Source organism: Pseudopipra pipra, chromosome 7, assembly GCF_036250125.1.
Source record: "Pseudopipra pipra isolate bDixPip1 chromosome 7, bDixPip1.hap1, whole genome shotgun sequence".
Taxonomy (NCBI): Eukaryota; Metazoa; Chordata; class Aves; order Passeriformes; family Pipridae; genus Pseudopipra; species Pseudopipra pipra.
Window position 1 is genome coordinate 12,724,382 of NC_087555.1, and position 12,133 is coordinate 12,736,514.

A 12,133-nucleotide genomic window follows, 5' to 3' on the forward strand; every position below is an offset into this window, starting at 1 on the left:
TGGATACAGAGCTCCTGGGAGGTATGCAGGTGGCAGATCCGCACTGCATGGCTGTCACATGGACCTCTGCCAGAAGGGTCCAAGCTCAGGGCCTTAAATCCTAAGTAAGGGAGACATCTCCCAGCTGGACTGAAGGGACCACTAGGGGCCTGTAAGGGCAGGATTTTGCCCATATGTAAGGGTTCTCCCCCCAGTGAATGTAGGAGCAGCCATGATTCCTGCTGTTCCCTGAAGCCATGAATTTGGTGACTAAGGATTGCAGCACCGAGCCATGGTGGAGCTCACAGGCCTAAACCCGCTGCCTGAGAGCCCCCAGAGAAATCCACACCCAGCCCTATGCTCCAGCAGCTTTCAAAGAGGAGGATATATCCCCTCCCTCACTGTCCTCCTGCCCCTCGTCAGAAAGACCAGGGGTCCATCAGGAATGTCAATCCTCTCTCCTGCAGGAACCTTTGGACTTCATCCCTGTGATGAAATCAGCTACAAGCAGGGAGTTAATGTTTGATGAAGATCACACAAGCTGCACAAGGAAACCATGTGCAAGGCCTTCTCTTCCTCCTTATTTGCTTTACAAGGTGAGCAAATTCTATTATGACATCTCCTTCCCCTTTCACTGCCACCTTCCCTCCTCACCTCACCCTGTAAGAGGTGGTGGGAAAAAGCATCCATACAGAGCAGAGACCATGGGGACTAGGGAGCCCTGGGAAGAGCATGCCAATTGCAGCTCCAGCTCTTCTCTGAAAGCTCAGGGCAGTTCATTTTTTAAAAGCTACCCTTCAAGCTCTTAGACCAAAATTAATAGTATTAGGTTTAATACATGAAGTTGACTGGTTTTCTAAAAGGTGGTGGAACTGGAATGCAGCTCTTCTTTTGGGAATAAGTGACAGTGTCTGCAGGTTTATGAAGTCCTGAGGACACTGTCTAAAATAAATGAAATAGTACCAGCTCCTTGACCAGAACTTTGCTCTAGGCTTAAGTAAACAAATCTTTTTAACCTTTTCCATAACATCATGCCTGTATCCAGGTGTGATAAAATCCTGATTACAGTACAGTAATAGAATTACCCAAGTGGAGCTAGCATCCTCCTTCTTTGTTTAGGGACTGAGAGGGACCTTCCAGGTCTGAGGCTTACCATACTTTTTCAGTGACAGCACGCTGAGGGCAAGTGAAGATATTCTGGGAGTGTGTGTACATAGCTCTGGACTGTCTTGTTAAAAGAGTTATTGTTTAACTAAACACTCTCCAAAATAGTGGTCTCATCTAGAGGCCTGAGTATTACCGGTATGAGAAGGTGGTGAAAAGCATCTCAGATAATCAAGTGTCACAATTAAAACCAGACAAAGTCTACAGGGCAAGCAGGAGTAAATTCCATCCATTTTAAGTGTAGATATGTATAAAACTTGGCAGAAAAGGCTGTATAAAAAGGCTGTAAACATGCTAAAAAGTCAGTCCCTTATTTATAGTAAGTGATTTTGGATTTTCTATAATTGAGTTTGAAGCATTAGCATTCATTTAGATAATAAAAAAGAAGTTGTAAGGCTCATCTGAAAAGCAAGAGAAGTCAGATAAGAGCTTGTGTTAAGGGCTGAACTTTCATTGACTTGAAAGTTCAGAGGTATTTAGCATGCAGGTACAATATTATGTATTTAGAAGTGAGTGACTAAGAAGGAACTGTTAGTGAAGTTAGGTACTGCTTAAAAATAAAGTGCAAATTACTGAATCTGTGTAAGAAAGTAATAGATGTGCACAGAGCATTTCAGTCCAAAGTGCTTTCCTAGCAGTAAAAATTATGAATTAATCTCATTTCTGACTGACACTGCAGGCAAATACCTGAAGTGCAGCAACTAAGTTATGAAACATGAGGAATGTCTCTCCACTGACTTGTACCTTCACCTGTAAGTGATCCCACTGATTTCTAAGAGCAGGGGGTACAGACTCTCATGGGAGCAAGGATAGGATGGAAAACAGCACCATTCTGTCATCAGACATTGGCACACAGTTGCCTGTGACACTGGTGAATATTGTTTGTTGTGTACATATTGCAAAATGTCCTGCTCTGGGTTGGACTCTGCACTTCTGAGGAGCACTTGTCTCTGATTTAATAGACAATGCGATCAATCCTTTAAGCAGATCCAAGCTCTGTTGACTCCAATGAAAGCTGCAGTTTGTGAAAGAACCAGAGGTGGGATCTCAGTGTTCAGAGACATAAGCTGTGGCAGTCTATAAAATTGGCAGATTCCTTGTGAAATACACGTGCATCTAGCACAGAGTTAACCCTGGGTGATAACAGGTAAAAGAGGGCGAAAACGTAATAAAATACAGGTCTCTACTGTAGGTATTTACACAATATTGACATTGTTAGCTGTGCTTAGAGATTTATGTCAAGTGTTACTGCGCTGTCATAAAACAATAAAGTACTTCTGTGAAGGGCTTAGGGCAAAGGGGAGGTGGAGAAGTCTCACTATATAAGGCCCTCCTCCAACATCCGTGGTAATCCATGGGAATGTTTCCATAGCTGTCGGCGGGAGTTGTGTGGAGGCCTGCTAGGGGAGGGCAAGCAGAAGCACATTTCCTATGTTGAAAGCAGGTAACTAGTGATTTTGTCTCAGGGAGGATATCGCCACCACCACATTATAGGAGCCTAACACAGCTGATAAGTCCACCTTGCAATGAGTGGAGAGAGGTGGGGGTTCTTCCCAGCAGCAGGGATGTCCTCTGCTGTTCCACAGAAATGCTGACAAGGACCCATGAAATCTGAGAGATTACATTAAGAAAAATACTGTGCTTAGTGTGGCCATGAGGTGAAAAGGGCAAGAGTCCAGTTTCTACACAGCATACCCTGGACTGCAGACTGCCAGCTCTAGGCTGTTGCAGGTCTGCTTCTCATACTGGGCTCACAGTAGGCTTCCCCTCCACATTCTGGCTGCAGGACCAGACTTCTCAGCTGAGCTCAGTGTTTATATGTACTGGACCAAACTGAAATGCCATTCTCAGTCAGAGCAACAGGGAGTTTAGATTCAGGCACTGTGCCTGCCTGTCCCTGGGTCTCCGGTTTGTCCTCCCTGCTCTTTATCTCTGCTTTTCATGAGGTTAGGGCAAGGTTTCTTCTCCAAGCCATGCCAATATATGGGACTTGTTAGTCTTGCGGAAAAGTATTGGTCTTCCAATAGAGGTGGTTCCTATGTAGTTGTTCCCTGGTTAGATGCCACTGTATGGAAAAGTGTTTTCCCACTTCCTTCCAAATGCAGGAGGTAATTCTTTTTCATCAAGGCATTTAGCAAAAGTGTTCCCCATCATAGCAGTCCCACATCTGTCCTGCAAGGGGTAGGAGAATTCTTGCTTCCTGACCCTGCTCTGGACAATGCATCTCAAAAATCAGTCATCTTCAAATAAGAGAAGTATCTCTGTGAGAAGGGACATTTCAAAGCCCTTCATAAACCTGTCTATTGCTGCTAGTCTGGGTTGCCTTGCTTTCCCTGTCAGGAACCAGAGTGCTCCACACCTGCTGAACACACTGTTCTCTGAGGGAGCTGAGGGAGCTGTTTGGAAAATGCATGGTAGGTGTTGAGCACTTCAGCATCTGACCCCATGTCTGTTAACTGTCTGAATTAATTTAGAGCCTAGGCAACTGGATGAGCCTTCCATGCTTCTTTCTCAAAAGCATTGTCCATGCCATTTTCTGTCACAGATTTTATCTTAAAAGCTAATGAATAAAGTTGAAATCTGTCCCTCACTTGTCAGGTACATCAGACTCAAAACGCCAGGGTTAACTTAATACTGGGGCAGCTCTCAGAGTCTGTGAGCTCACTCCTGCCGAATTTCAGTGTGAGACTGGGTTGGGCCCTACTGGGAGGTGTCACAGTGGCAATAAACATCTCAGTCCCATGGCACCTTGTTTTTCCTTTCATTCCTCCAGTTCCTCCGATTCACTATTGCTGGAGATGTGGGCCAAGTTAATTCCCCTGCTCCCAACGGCACCACAGGCTCCTACTCCACAGGGCCACCACCTACCCCTGCAGTGCTGCAGGACACCCTGTCCTTGCATCCCACTGTCCTCGTGCAAAACAAGGGTATGCTGAGCTCCATTCAGTAAGAGGTGAGCACTCTCTCCTCTCCCACGTGTACCCAGAGCAGAATGCTGCAGCACCAGCATCTTCTTGGCTTTTTGTGTGATCTTTTCCCATTAATATCTCAGTGGCGTCCTCATCACATCAGCTCTTCAGCCTCTGGGATGGTGAGAAAGCCTGGGAGATTGAGATGACCCTTCTAGTTTTCACATCTCTTTCTCTGCAGACCCACGCATTTAAAATTATTCGCTTTACCCTTCTCTGTAGGAATTTCCGGGGTCCTTGGAGCAAACTGCTTGGGACTGGCAGGGACGTGCAGGCAGGAGAAACGCGGAGCAGAGCGTGTTTCTCGCTCCTCACGCTTCTCTTTTTTTTATTGACCCGCCTCAGTGATTGGAAAGGACCCATGTCCCGTGTTCCACCTCCAGCCCCCCCCCTTCGCCCCCCGGCCCCCTCTTCTTCCCCAGCCGCACAATTGTCACCGCCAATTAGTGCATTGTTAGGGCACACAATGGCGCTGTGGCCACTGGAATGGGCCGCTTTTGTGCGTCTCCAGTCGGCTGTAGGGGCAGTCAAGATTCATTTAGGGCCTTACACAACATGGACAGAAAATACTATCAGAAAAGCAAAAGGGGGAAATAAAGAGGGAGAGAGAGGCAGCGAGGGGGGTGAGCCTGCTATTCAGGGGTTAGCCCAGCCGCATGAAAGGCCCAAGAAGCAGTGCCACATTGAAGCCGCCCCTTGGAACACAAAGAGGAACCAGGGCTTAATAGTAATTAGTGGGCAAACTGCAAAGAGCACCGTGGCTCTCCAGTGAATTGTTCCTGCACTTACTGCCATTGCTGCCCCTTCCCCCTTCCCTCCGGTCTGGCTGGGAGGGGAGCAGCTCGGGAGTGGGAACTGGCAGCCCTCCTTTACCCACCGGCTCTGGGGAGGCCTCATCTAGCTTTTCTTTGTGGCAGGTAAATTGGATTTCATTCTCTAAAGCTCGTAGCCAATTACAGGAGGTACTTTGCAGCCAGGGCAGGGGTATGGTTTTGGAGTCAGCACCGCGCCCATGTCAAGGACCTTTAAAGCAGCCCTGTCCCTTTTTGCAGCCTGGCACGACATACCTTGAGGCTGGGCTGTGTTTGTCTGTGGTCTGTCCCTCTTCCCCCAGCAGAGACTTGGAGGTCACTGCTGTTGTTCTCTTTTGCTTCTGTTTCCCTCTTTGCTCATAAAATAATCATCTGCAACTGTCAGCTTAGTAATGGTGAGGAATCTGCTCAGGCTGAAGACCAAACCTTGCCCACCCTTCTCCGCAAAAGTCTGCACAGTGCAAACAACACTTGCTTCCACCTCTCTCCCCTTGTATCTATGCAAGCTCTCAGTCAGGCTAAGGCCTTCGTTGATATACACAGAAGTTCTTAAAGCCCATTTTGGCCCAGCACACCTTGGGATTGTCTTGGGTAGCTGCATTAGTGTGCAGCTGAATATGTTTAATCTCTACTTCTGTAGAGATCAACTTGTTATTATCAATCTCAGATCATCTCCTGAACTGCCCATACTACGTTTATTCAGGAGCCTGTGTGCCCAACAGAGTCAGACATGTCTTGGGAATATACAAAGTTAAAAGAGCCATAAGTCAGGTTTGACCTCACGTAAACATTCTTTAATATTGAGGAGAAATTCAGGGCATCTTAGCCAAAATGGAAAGTACACAGAGACACAAAATTAAGAATCATTCCTTTTATGTTGTCAGGGAATCTAAATAAAATCTGTGGAAGAAAGCTGCAGGGCCTGATCCTTAGTTTGTTGGTTCTTCTCAGATAATGGATGTGCTTTTCAGCTATCCTTGAATACAGGGATGTTGGAACAGATGCTCATCTCGAGCAAACCACACAGAATCCCAGAAATTTAAACTAGGCTCTTGCAGATTCAGCTCAATATAAATTAGAGCAGACACCAACTGGCCAAATTTAGTAGTCTCAGCTGGAAATGTTTCCAAATTGCAGCACATGAGATACATACACACGCACACATTGAGTTCTGGACCACGACCTCGCTTCTGGTAGAGACTGAAAATACTTCCTTGTTTCCTTTGTTAGCTACAACAGTCTCCTATCATTTAGATACCTGAGCAAGCTTAGGAAATGCAAATGCTGCTGCAGTACTAGTCTTTTTTCATGACCTGGAAGCCACAGTCACTCTGTATGTCTATACAAAATAGGTTTGCTTGTATTAGAACAGTGAAAATAAGATTCACAACCAAGACTTTTTGTCTGTCCAGAATCCCATCACGGGTTTCACATGAGGCTGTGGGCAGCACAGCGGGCATCAAGGACTCAGCTGGTGTTGCTGGGATGGCTCCTGCAATACAAACACGATCAGGGAGCTCTCAGTGTATGTGTCTCACAGACAGAGCTGGTTGAAGGCACTGTCTCGCAACACAGAACGTGTCTGTCTCTCACCAACCACAACACATCCTCTCTCTGCTAATTAGCAACACCCCTGGCAGAGTCTCAGCTGAAAGAATTACTCTGTCTTCTCACCTTGCATTCTCCCTTCCTCCTCCAAAGAGGGATGTTTAGTCCTGTCTGGATGCAGCCTGGCTAGCCCAGTTAAGGAATCTGCCTTGTTCCCCTCCAAACTGCCTGTCTATCAGAAGGAAGTGTTGTTGCCAAGACAATCAGTTTGGCCCTGATTGAAGGTGCCCGCAGCCTTGCATTCCTGTAGCATAGTGCCAGAGACTGTCAGTCTCGTGCTCTAGCGGAACAGAAACAGGGAGCAGTGTCTGCAGCCGGAGCCAGAATGGTCTTTTTCCAGCTCAGGACTGAGTGGTTGACTTCCCATCTCTCTGTGACCATAAGGGCAAATCACAGAACTTTTCTGTCTGCAAAAGCAAGGAGAATTACCTATACTTTCTCCTGCTTTTTGTGTTCCTTGGCTGCTCAGCCCAAAAGCAGTTTGTACTGCAGGTACATTCAGCACCTGGCACAGGTGGAAGCTTGCACAGTAGTTTCTCTCAGTGCACGCAGTGGAATCCTGTCTGCCTTGTGACAGTGTAATGGCTGGGGGTCTAGCAGTGCCAGTCTGTGGGAGGCCTGGAGAAGGACTCAGCTGCTCCTTTGTCCCAAATAGTGGAACAGTTAAATTCACCAGCATAAGGGAAGTACATGCAGCATGAATTCTCCTGCAGCTGGACAGGCTTCTCTGAGCAAAAAGCTGAACCAAGCTACTCCACTGTTTTCGTGCCATAATGAAGATGCTGGCCTGTGTGAACCCCATCTTTGCAGCAGTTGCACCACTTTTTTGTCAGCTTGTTGCTTATACAAAGATCAGTTTGATTGTATGAGTTTGGTTAAAAGGGCCTGTAAGAGGACTTCACAACCTGGTCATCAAATATTTTTGGCAACTCACTTTTGGAATATTTGAAGCACTTTCTTGCATCACCGGGACATATCTCAAGCAGGGTAATGTCATTGTGTCCTTGAGGTTGCTGCACATGGCAGTGCAGTACAGGATTTAGAGGACGGATTCCTTCTTTTGCCCAGCAAATCTCTTGATGCACTCCAATTCTGTGACACTACTCCCTGCCCTTATGGTCACGGAGAACTGGGAAATCAACCCCTCAGTCTTGAGCTGGAAAAAGACCATTCTGGCCCCTGCTGCAGACACTGCTCCCTGTTTCTGTTCCACTAGAGCACATAAGGGTCACTTGTATGTGTTAATTCTTCACATCTAACTAATACCTGAATGTGAATGTTGCTAACAACATCCTGTCCAAAATCACTTTGACCTGTGTATTACATTATCCCATTAATGACTTGCAGAAGGAAGTAATCAAAATGTGTGTAGTTCCAGCTAGTGCTAATTGCCTTTTCATCTGTTTCTGGCTCTTTTTATTTGTGTCCAATAAATGTTGATTATGCAGGGATTTAAATATGTATTTCAACATAATTTGGTTCATTTCATGTGAATGACATGACTCGCTAAATCTTAGCTCCAAGTATTCCTCCAGCCCTATGTCAAGCACTTCAAGGATGTCAAAAGCAGATAGGGAAAATCTGAAGTGCCTGATCTTAGCAAGAATGCCTAAAAGGTCAGGGAGAGGACATTGTTTCAGGAGGTCTATGGCTTTGATACTTTCTGGTTCATGGAAACATGAAAACACAGGTTGTGTGTATTGTATATGAGCGTTCTCCTTCTAGGGTACTGTAGCTAAGTACACATACAGGATAAAGTTTCAAATGTGTGGTTTTTAATTGCTTCTATCTTGAGTGAGCAATGTGGCATGTTGTAAAGGAGTCCAGTTTCTGGAAATAAAGATCCCTTAAGGTTGCCTCAAGAGACTCCAGAGTCACTGCATCTGAAAAATCTTGATCACAGCATCTTGAGAGGTTAGCAAAGAAATGCAGTCAAACGGGCTTATGTGTTTGAAACCTGTTTTGATTATATGAAGCTCTGTATTTTCAGGAAAGGCCAGACTGAACTTGAACTATTCTCAACATAGACTGAAGTTGCTTTTAACAACGACAATTGTTATCATATGTTTTGCACCAATTCATACAATTTTAAGGCCAGGAGAGACCACTCATAACTGCAGATGTTCAAACTGAGAGTAGTTTCTTCGTAAAGTGCCAGTTCAGCAGAGACAGAAACTTTCTTGGAAACATTTCTGTTTTGACTGACCAGCTTTCCCTGAAAGCCAGGCAGGACCTAAGGAACAAATGCTCACCCGGCAGATTCCTGGCTGAATTCTAACCGGCTTCCCAGCAAGATCCTGACACCCCAGGATTTCCATGTCCCGGAACCTCCCCCATCCTGTGCTCCCACGGCCTCCCTGTGCAGGGGGCTTCTAGGACTTGCACACTTTGTGACAAGAAACCTCCTAGCTCTTTGTGATGCTGCAGGATTTCTCAGAAGTATGGGCAGCTTGCCTGTTTGGAACAAATTGGTGTATTTTTTAATTTTTTTTTTAATTTTTTTTTTTTTAATTTTTGTTTTTTAATGTTCAGATATTCCACAAAACAGAAATTGCGAGTTTCAGCCAGTTTCAATCCAGGCAGCTTGACTCTGTTCTCCAGAGGATTTTGCACGTTGGCCATTACAAACTTGCATCCTAACTTTGATATATTTGCCACAGCCTTTTCAGCCAGAGGTTCCTCTAAACTGTCTGTCTTTTTGCTGGAATGGAAAACTGCGTAGTACTTCTGTCTCTGGCAATAAAGTAATGCAACTGTAACAGATAATATTTTAATTTTGGTGTAAAACAAGCAAATACAAACAAGCTTTGAGAGGTTGTGACCTGAAGCAGGGTGGGGAAAGCATTTTGCCAAAGCTGAACTGCTTTCAGCAGTTTCACCCTGAAGGTCTCTCACAGCAAAGGAGAGTGCAGGAAAAGGGCAGAAAAAAGAAATACCTATTGAGAGGTAGTGTAGATCAAAACAGCATTGGTCTGAAGATAAATCAAGGAGTAATTAGTCTATATTATTATTATTTCACAGAGGCACTTGATAGCTCACATATATGAGTTGGAGTTTTGTTTTAGTCATGAGGTCAGAGTCAGAGCTGGTGAAGTCAGGAGCCTGGCCAGGGGTTAGGCTTCTCAAGTCTGCACCAGTCTTCAGAAGCCAACACCTGTGTTTTTGCATGCTGGCCCCCAGGAGGTTACAGAGATGTGGTGATGGTCCCACTTCAGTGCACGTAGAGGGTTAGATGTGCCATGGGGCAAACCACAGCTTCCTGGCTGTTAAGGTTTGCTGGAGTTCAGATCAGAAAGGGCAAAACTTGTGGGATTCATGGGAAATGCCCTGCTCTCTCAGCTAGGAAAAGGCCTGAGCTGCTCATACCACTAGAGTGGCAAGAAAAAAATCTCAGATTCCATGCTTTGAGGCTACTCATTTTGTAGCTTTACAGAGAACTCGTTTCACTTACAGCTACAAGCATACAAATATATGTGCATACAGTTACCCTGCTTGGAAATCCCAGTGGAGCAAAGTATTTAGCTCTGAACAATGCTTGGAGTAACTTCTTTGCAATGTATAGAGCAGCAAGAGCTTCAGAAACAATCTAAACTGTATTTAAACAGTCATTACTGCTTTCTGGGTAAATAACACATGTTTTTAAAATGGTCTCTATACACAATAGACGCTAACACAATAAATCCTAATTGCTCTGAAGGACCCATTAGGCTCTATCAGGTCAATACATGGCAGAGGTTTTTTGAAAGTCACTCACCCTGTTGTTACATAAGCCACAATTTGAAAGTCCATAAATAAGTATTTGCCCAATGAAGAGTGAGGGCTTTGCCAGGGCCATACTAATTTATCATGTCAACTTCACTATGGGGACTGTTTTCTTTTCAAGAGCCTGTGGAGAAAAAAAAAAAAAAAGAAAAGAAAAAGCAAAGAAAAAGCATAATGTGATGTGTTTAAAAAACTACACATCTGAAATGTTTCAGACATTTCAGGCTGCGCTATACCCCCCCAGAAAATAAAATGTGAGGAATTTCACTGCCTTCTCATTTTCTCAGCATTGTGTGAATCACAGCAAGGAGATTTGAAGATCAGCCATGGCTGTGGCATGGCAGAAACCTGTCCTCATCTCCCCACAACCCTCCTGCACCTTTGGGCCAGGGCCCTGATCCTGCCTTTGCATGCTGTGGTAGTGGCACCTCAGGACAGGAACATCCTTTCGGTATATCGATCGTACCTCATGGAAAGGGGTCCCAGTGCCTGGGGACACCAAAAAAAACTAATTATGTACATTTTATGTACACTTATATGTACAAATATCATTAAGTAATAACTGATGAGTCTGGCAAGATTAGTTTTAAATGTAGACACTCTTCCTGATTTTACTTTGGTCTTACCTGAACTTCTGGTAGCGCTTTACAAACTGCAGCACTTGTGTCAGGTGTTGCTAAAGTCTGTGTCACTGTTTTGGATTAATTCACTCAGAAGTTGTCTAGTTCCATGTAGCAATTTGGATATGACTAGAGTTTGGCATGGCTTTGTTTTCCTGCAGTATGTTAAGGTGTGTAATTGTACAGGTAAATATAAAACCAAATTGTATTGATGTAAGCTAGGATTTTCAAGGGAATTTCAACATGGTGAAAAGCATTCAAATGATTTAAATCTGAATTCCTGTCCCCAGCCTTTAAATCATCTGGGCACATGAGAAAATGTTTGCCCCTGCTGCTGTTGCACTTCGGTAGGATTTGGGTGCCAGGGTCTCTCTGCAAATGCCTGTAGTGATTCTCACTTTGCCCTGCCTGCTCACAAAGAGCTAAGAGCCCCTCTGTCTCCCTGCCTGCTGGGTCCCTCCTTCCTGTGTGTCAGTAAGAAGCTTGGTCTCTTATTTAGGACCCCTCCCCTCCAGGTCCTGTTTCACGAGGTCAGTGTTGGTGCTGGGGTTTGCAGCACGGGCAGCCTGCAGCCCTGCAACTCTCAGGTGGGAAGGCAAACACTTGCCATGGGTGGAAGCAGAAGCACACTGTCTTGGTGCAGCTCTGTCCTCCATGTGGGGGAAACACTGATCTCCTTTTGTACCAGTACACAGTGGGTCTGCTGTGCTGGAGCTGGCTGGGGGCTACTTCATGATGCCAAACGTGATGGCTGTCTGTCCCTGCACTCGTGACAGGTAGTAAGGCACAGTCTTGTGCTGCTGCAAACCACCTTGTGGTCCCCAGCACCCCTTCACTCAAGCAGTTTGTTATCAGGGGTCACTACTAATTTGGGCAGTGCCTGAGGTAGCACAACCTCCAGCTGGGGTGACTGGCAGGCTGCCCACCAGCATCAGGAGATCAGAGTTACCTGCGCTGGGCCCCCACCGCTCCCTTCCTGGGAGCTGGAGACTTATCAGCAGTGCAGACAGAACTGGGATTTGCTGCTTCAAGCAGAAAGGGTCGAGGGCTAGGGTAGTGTGCTGGTCCTATAACAAGAGGGGCAGGAGGTTCCTGCCCTGCTTTGGTACTGGCAAAGCCAAGAGTTAGATCAATGCTCTCTGGCTTTGTCTTGCCCAGAGCCTGAGGTGAAAAGCTCTTTGAAAAAGTCTGCTGAGTCCTCTAACAAGGGCAAGGGCAA

At 45.6% G+C, this 12,133-nt stretch overlaps 1 protein-coding gene across 1 annotated transcript in view; it reads left to right on the forward strand.

Moving 5' to 3' along the window:
- The window catches only part of PLEKHM3 (pleckstrin homology domain containing M3), a 145,902-nt gene that overhangs the window by 105,269 nt on the left and 28,500 nt on the right, over window positions 1-12,133 (forward strand). The window contains exon 8 of the transcript XR_010431869.1: window positions 447-575. The gene's annotated coding sequence lies outside the window, so the exon portion shown is untranslated. The remainder of the gene's footprint in view (window positions 1-446; window positions 576-12,133) is intronic.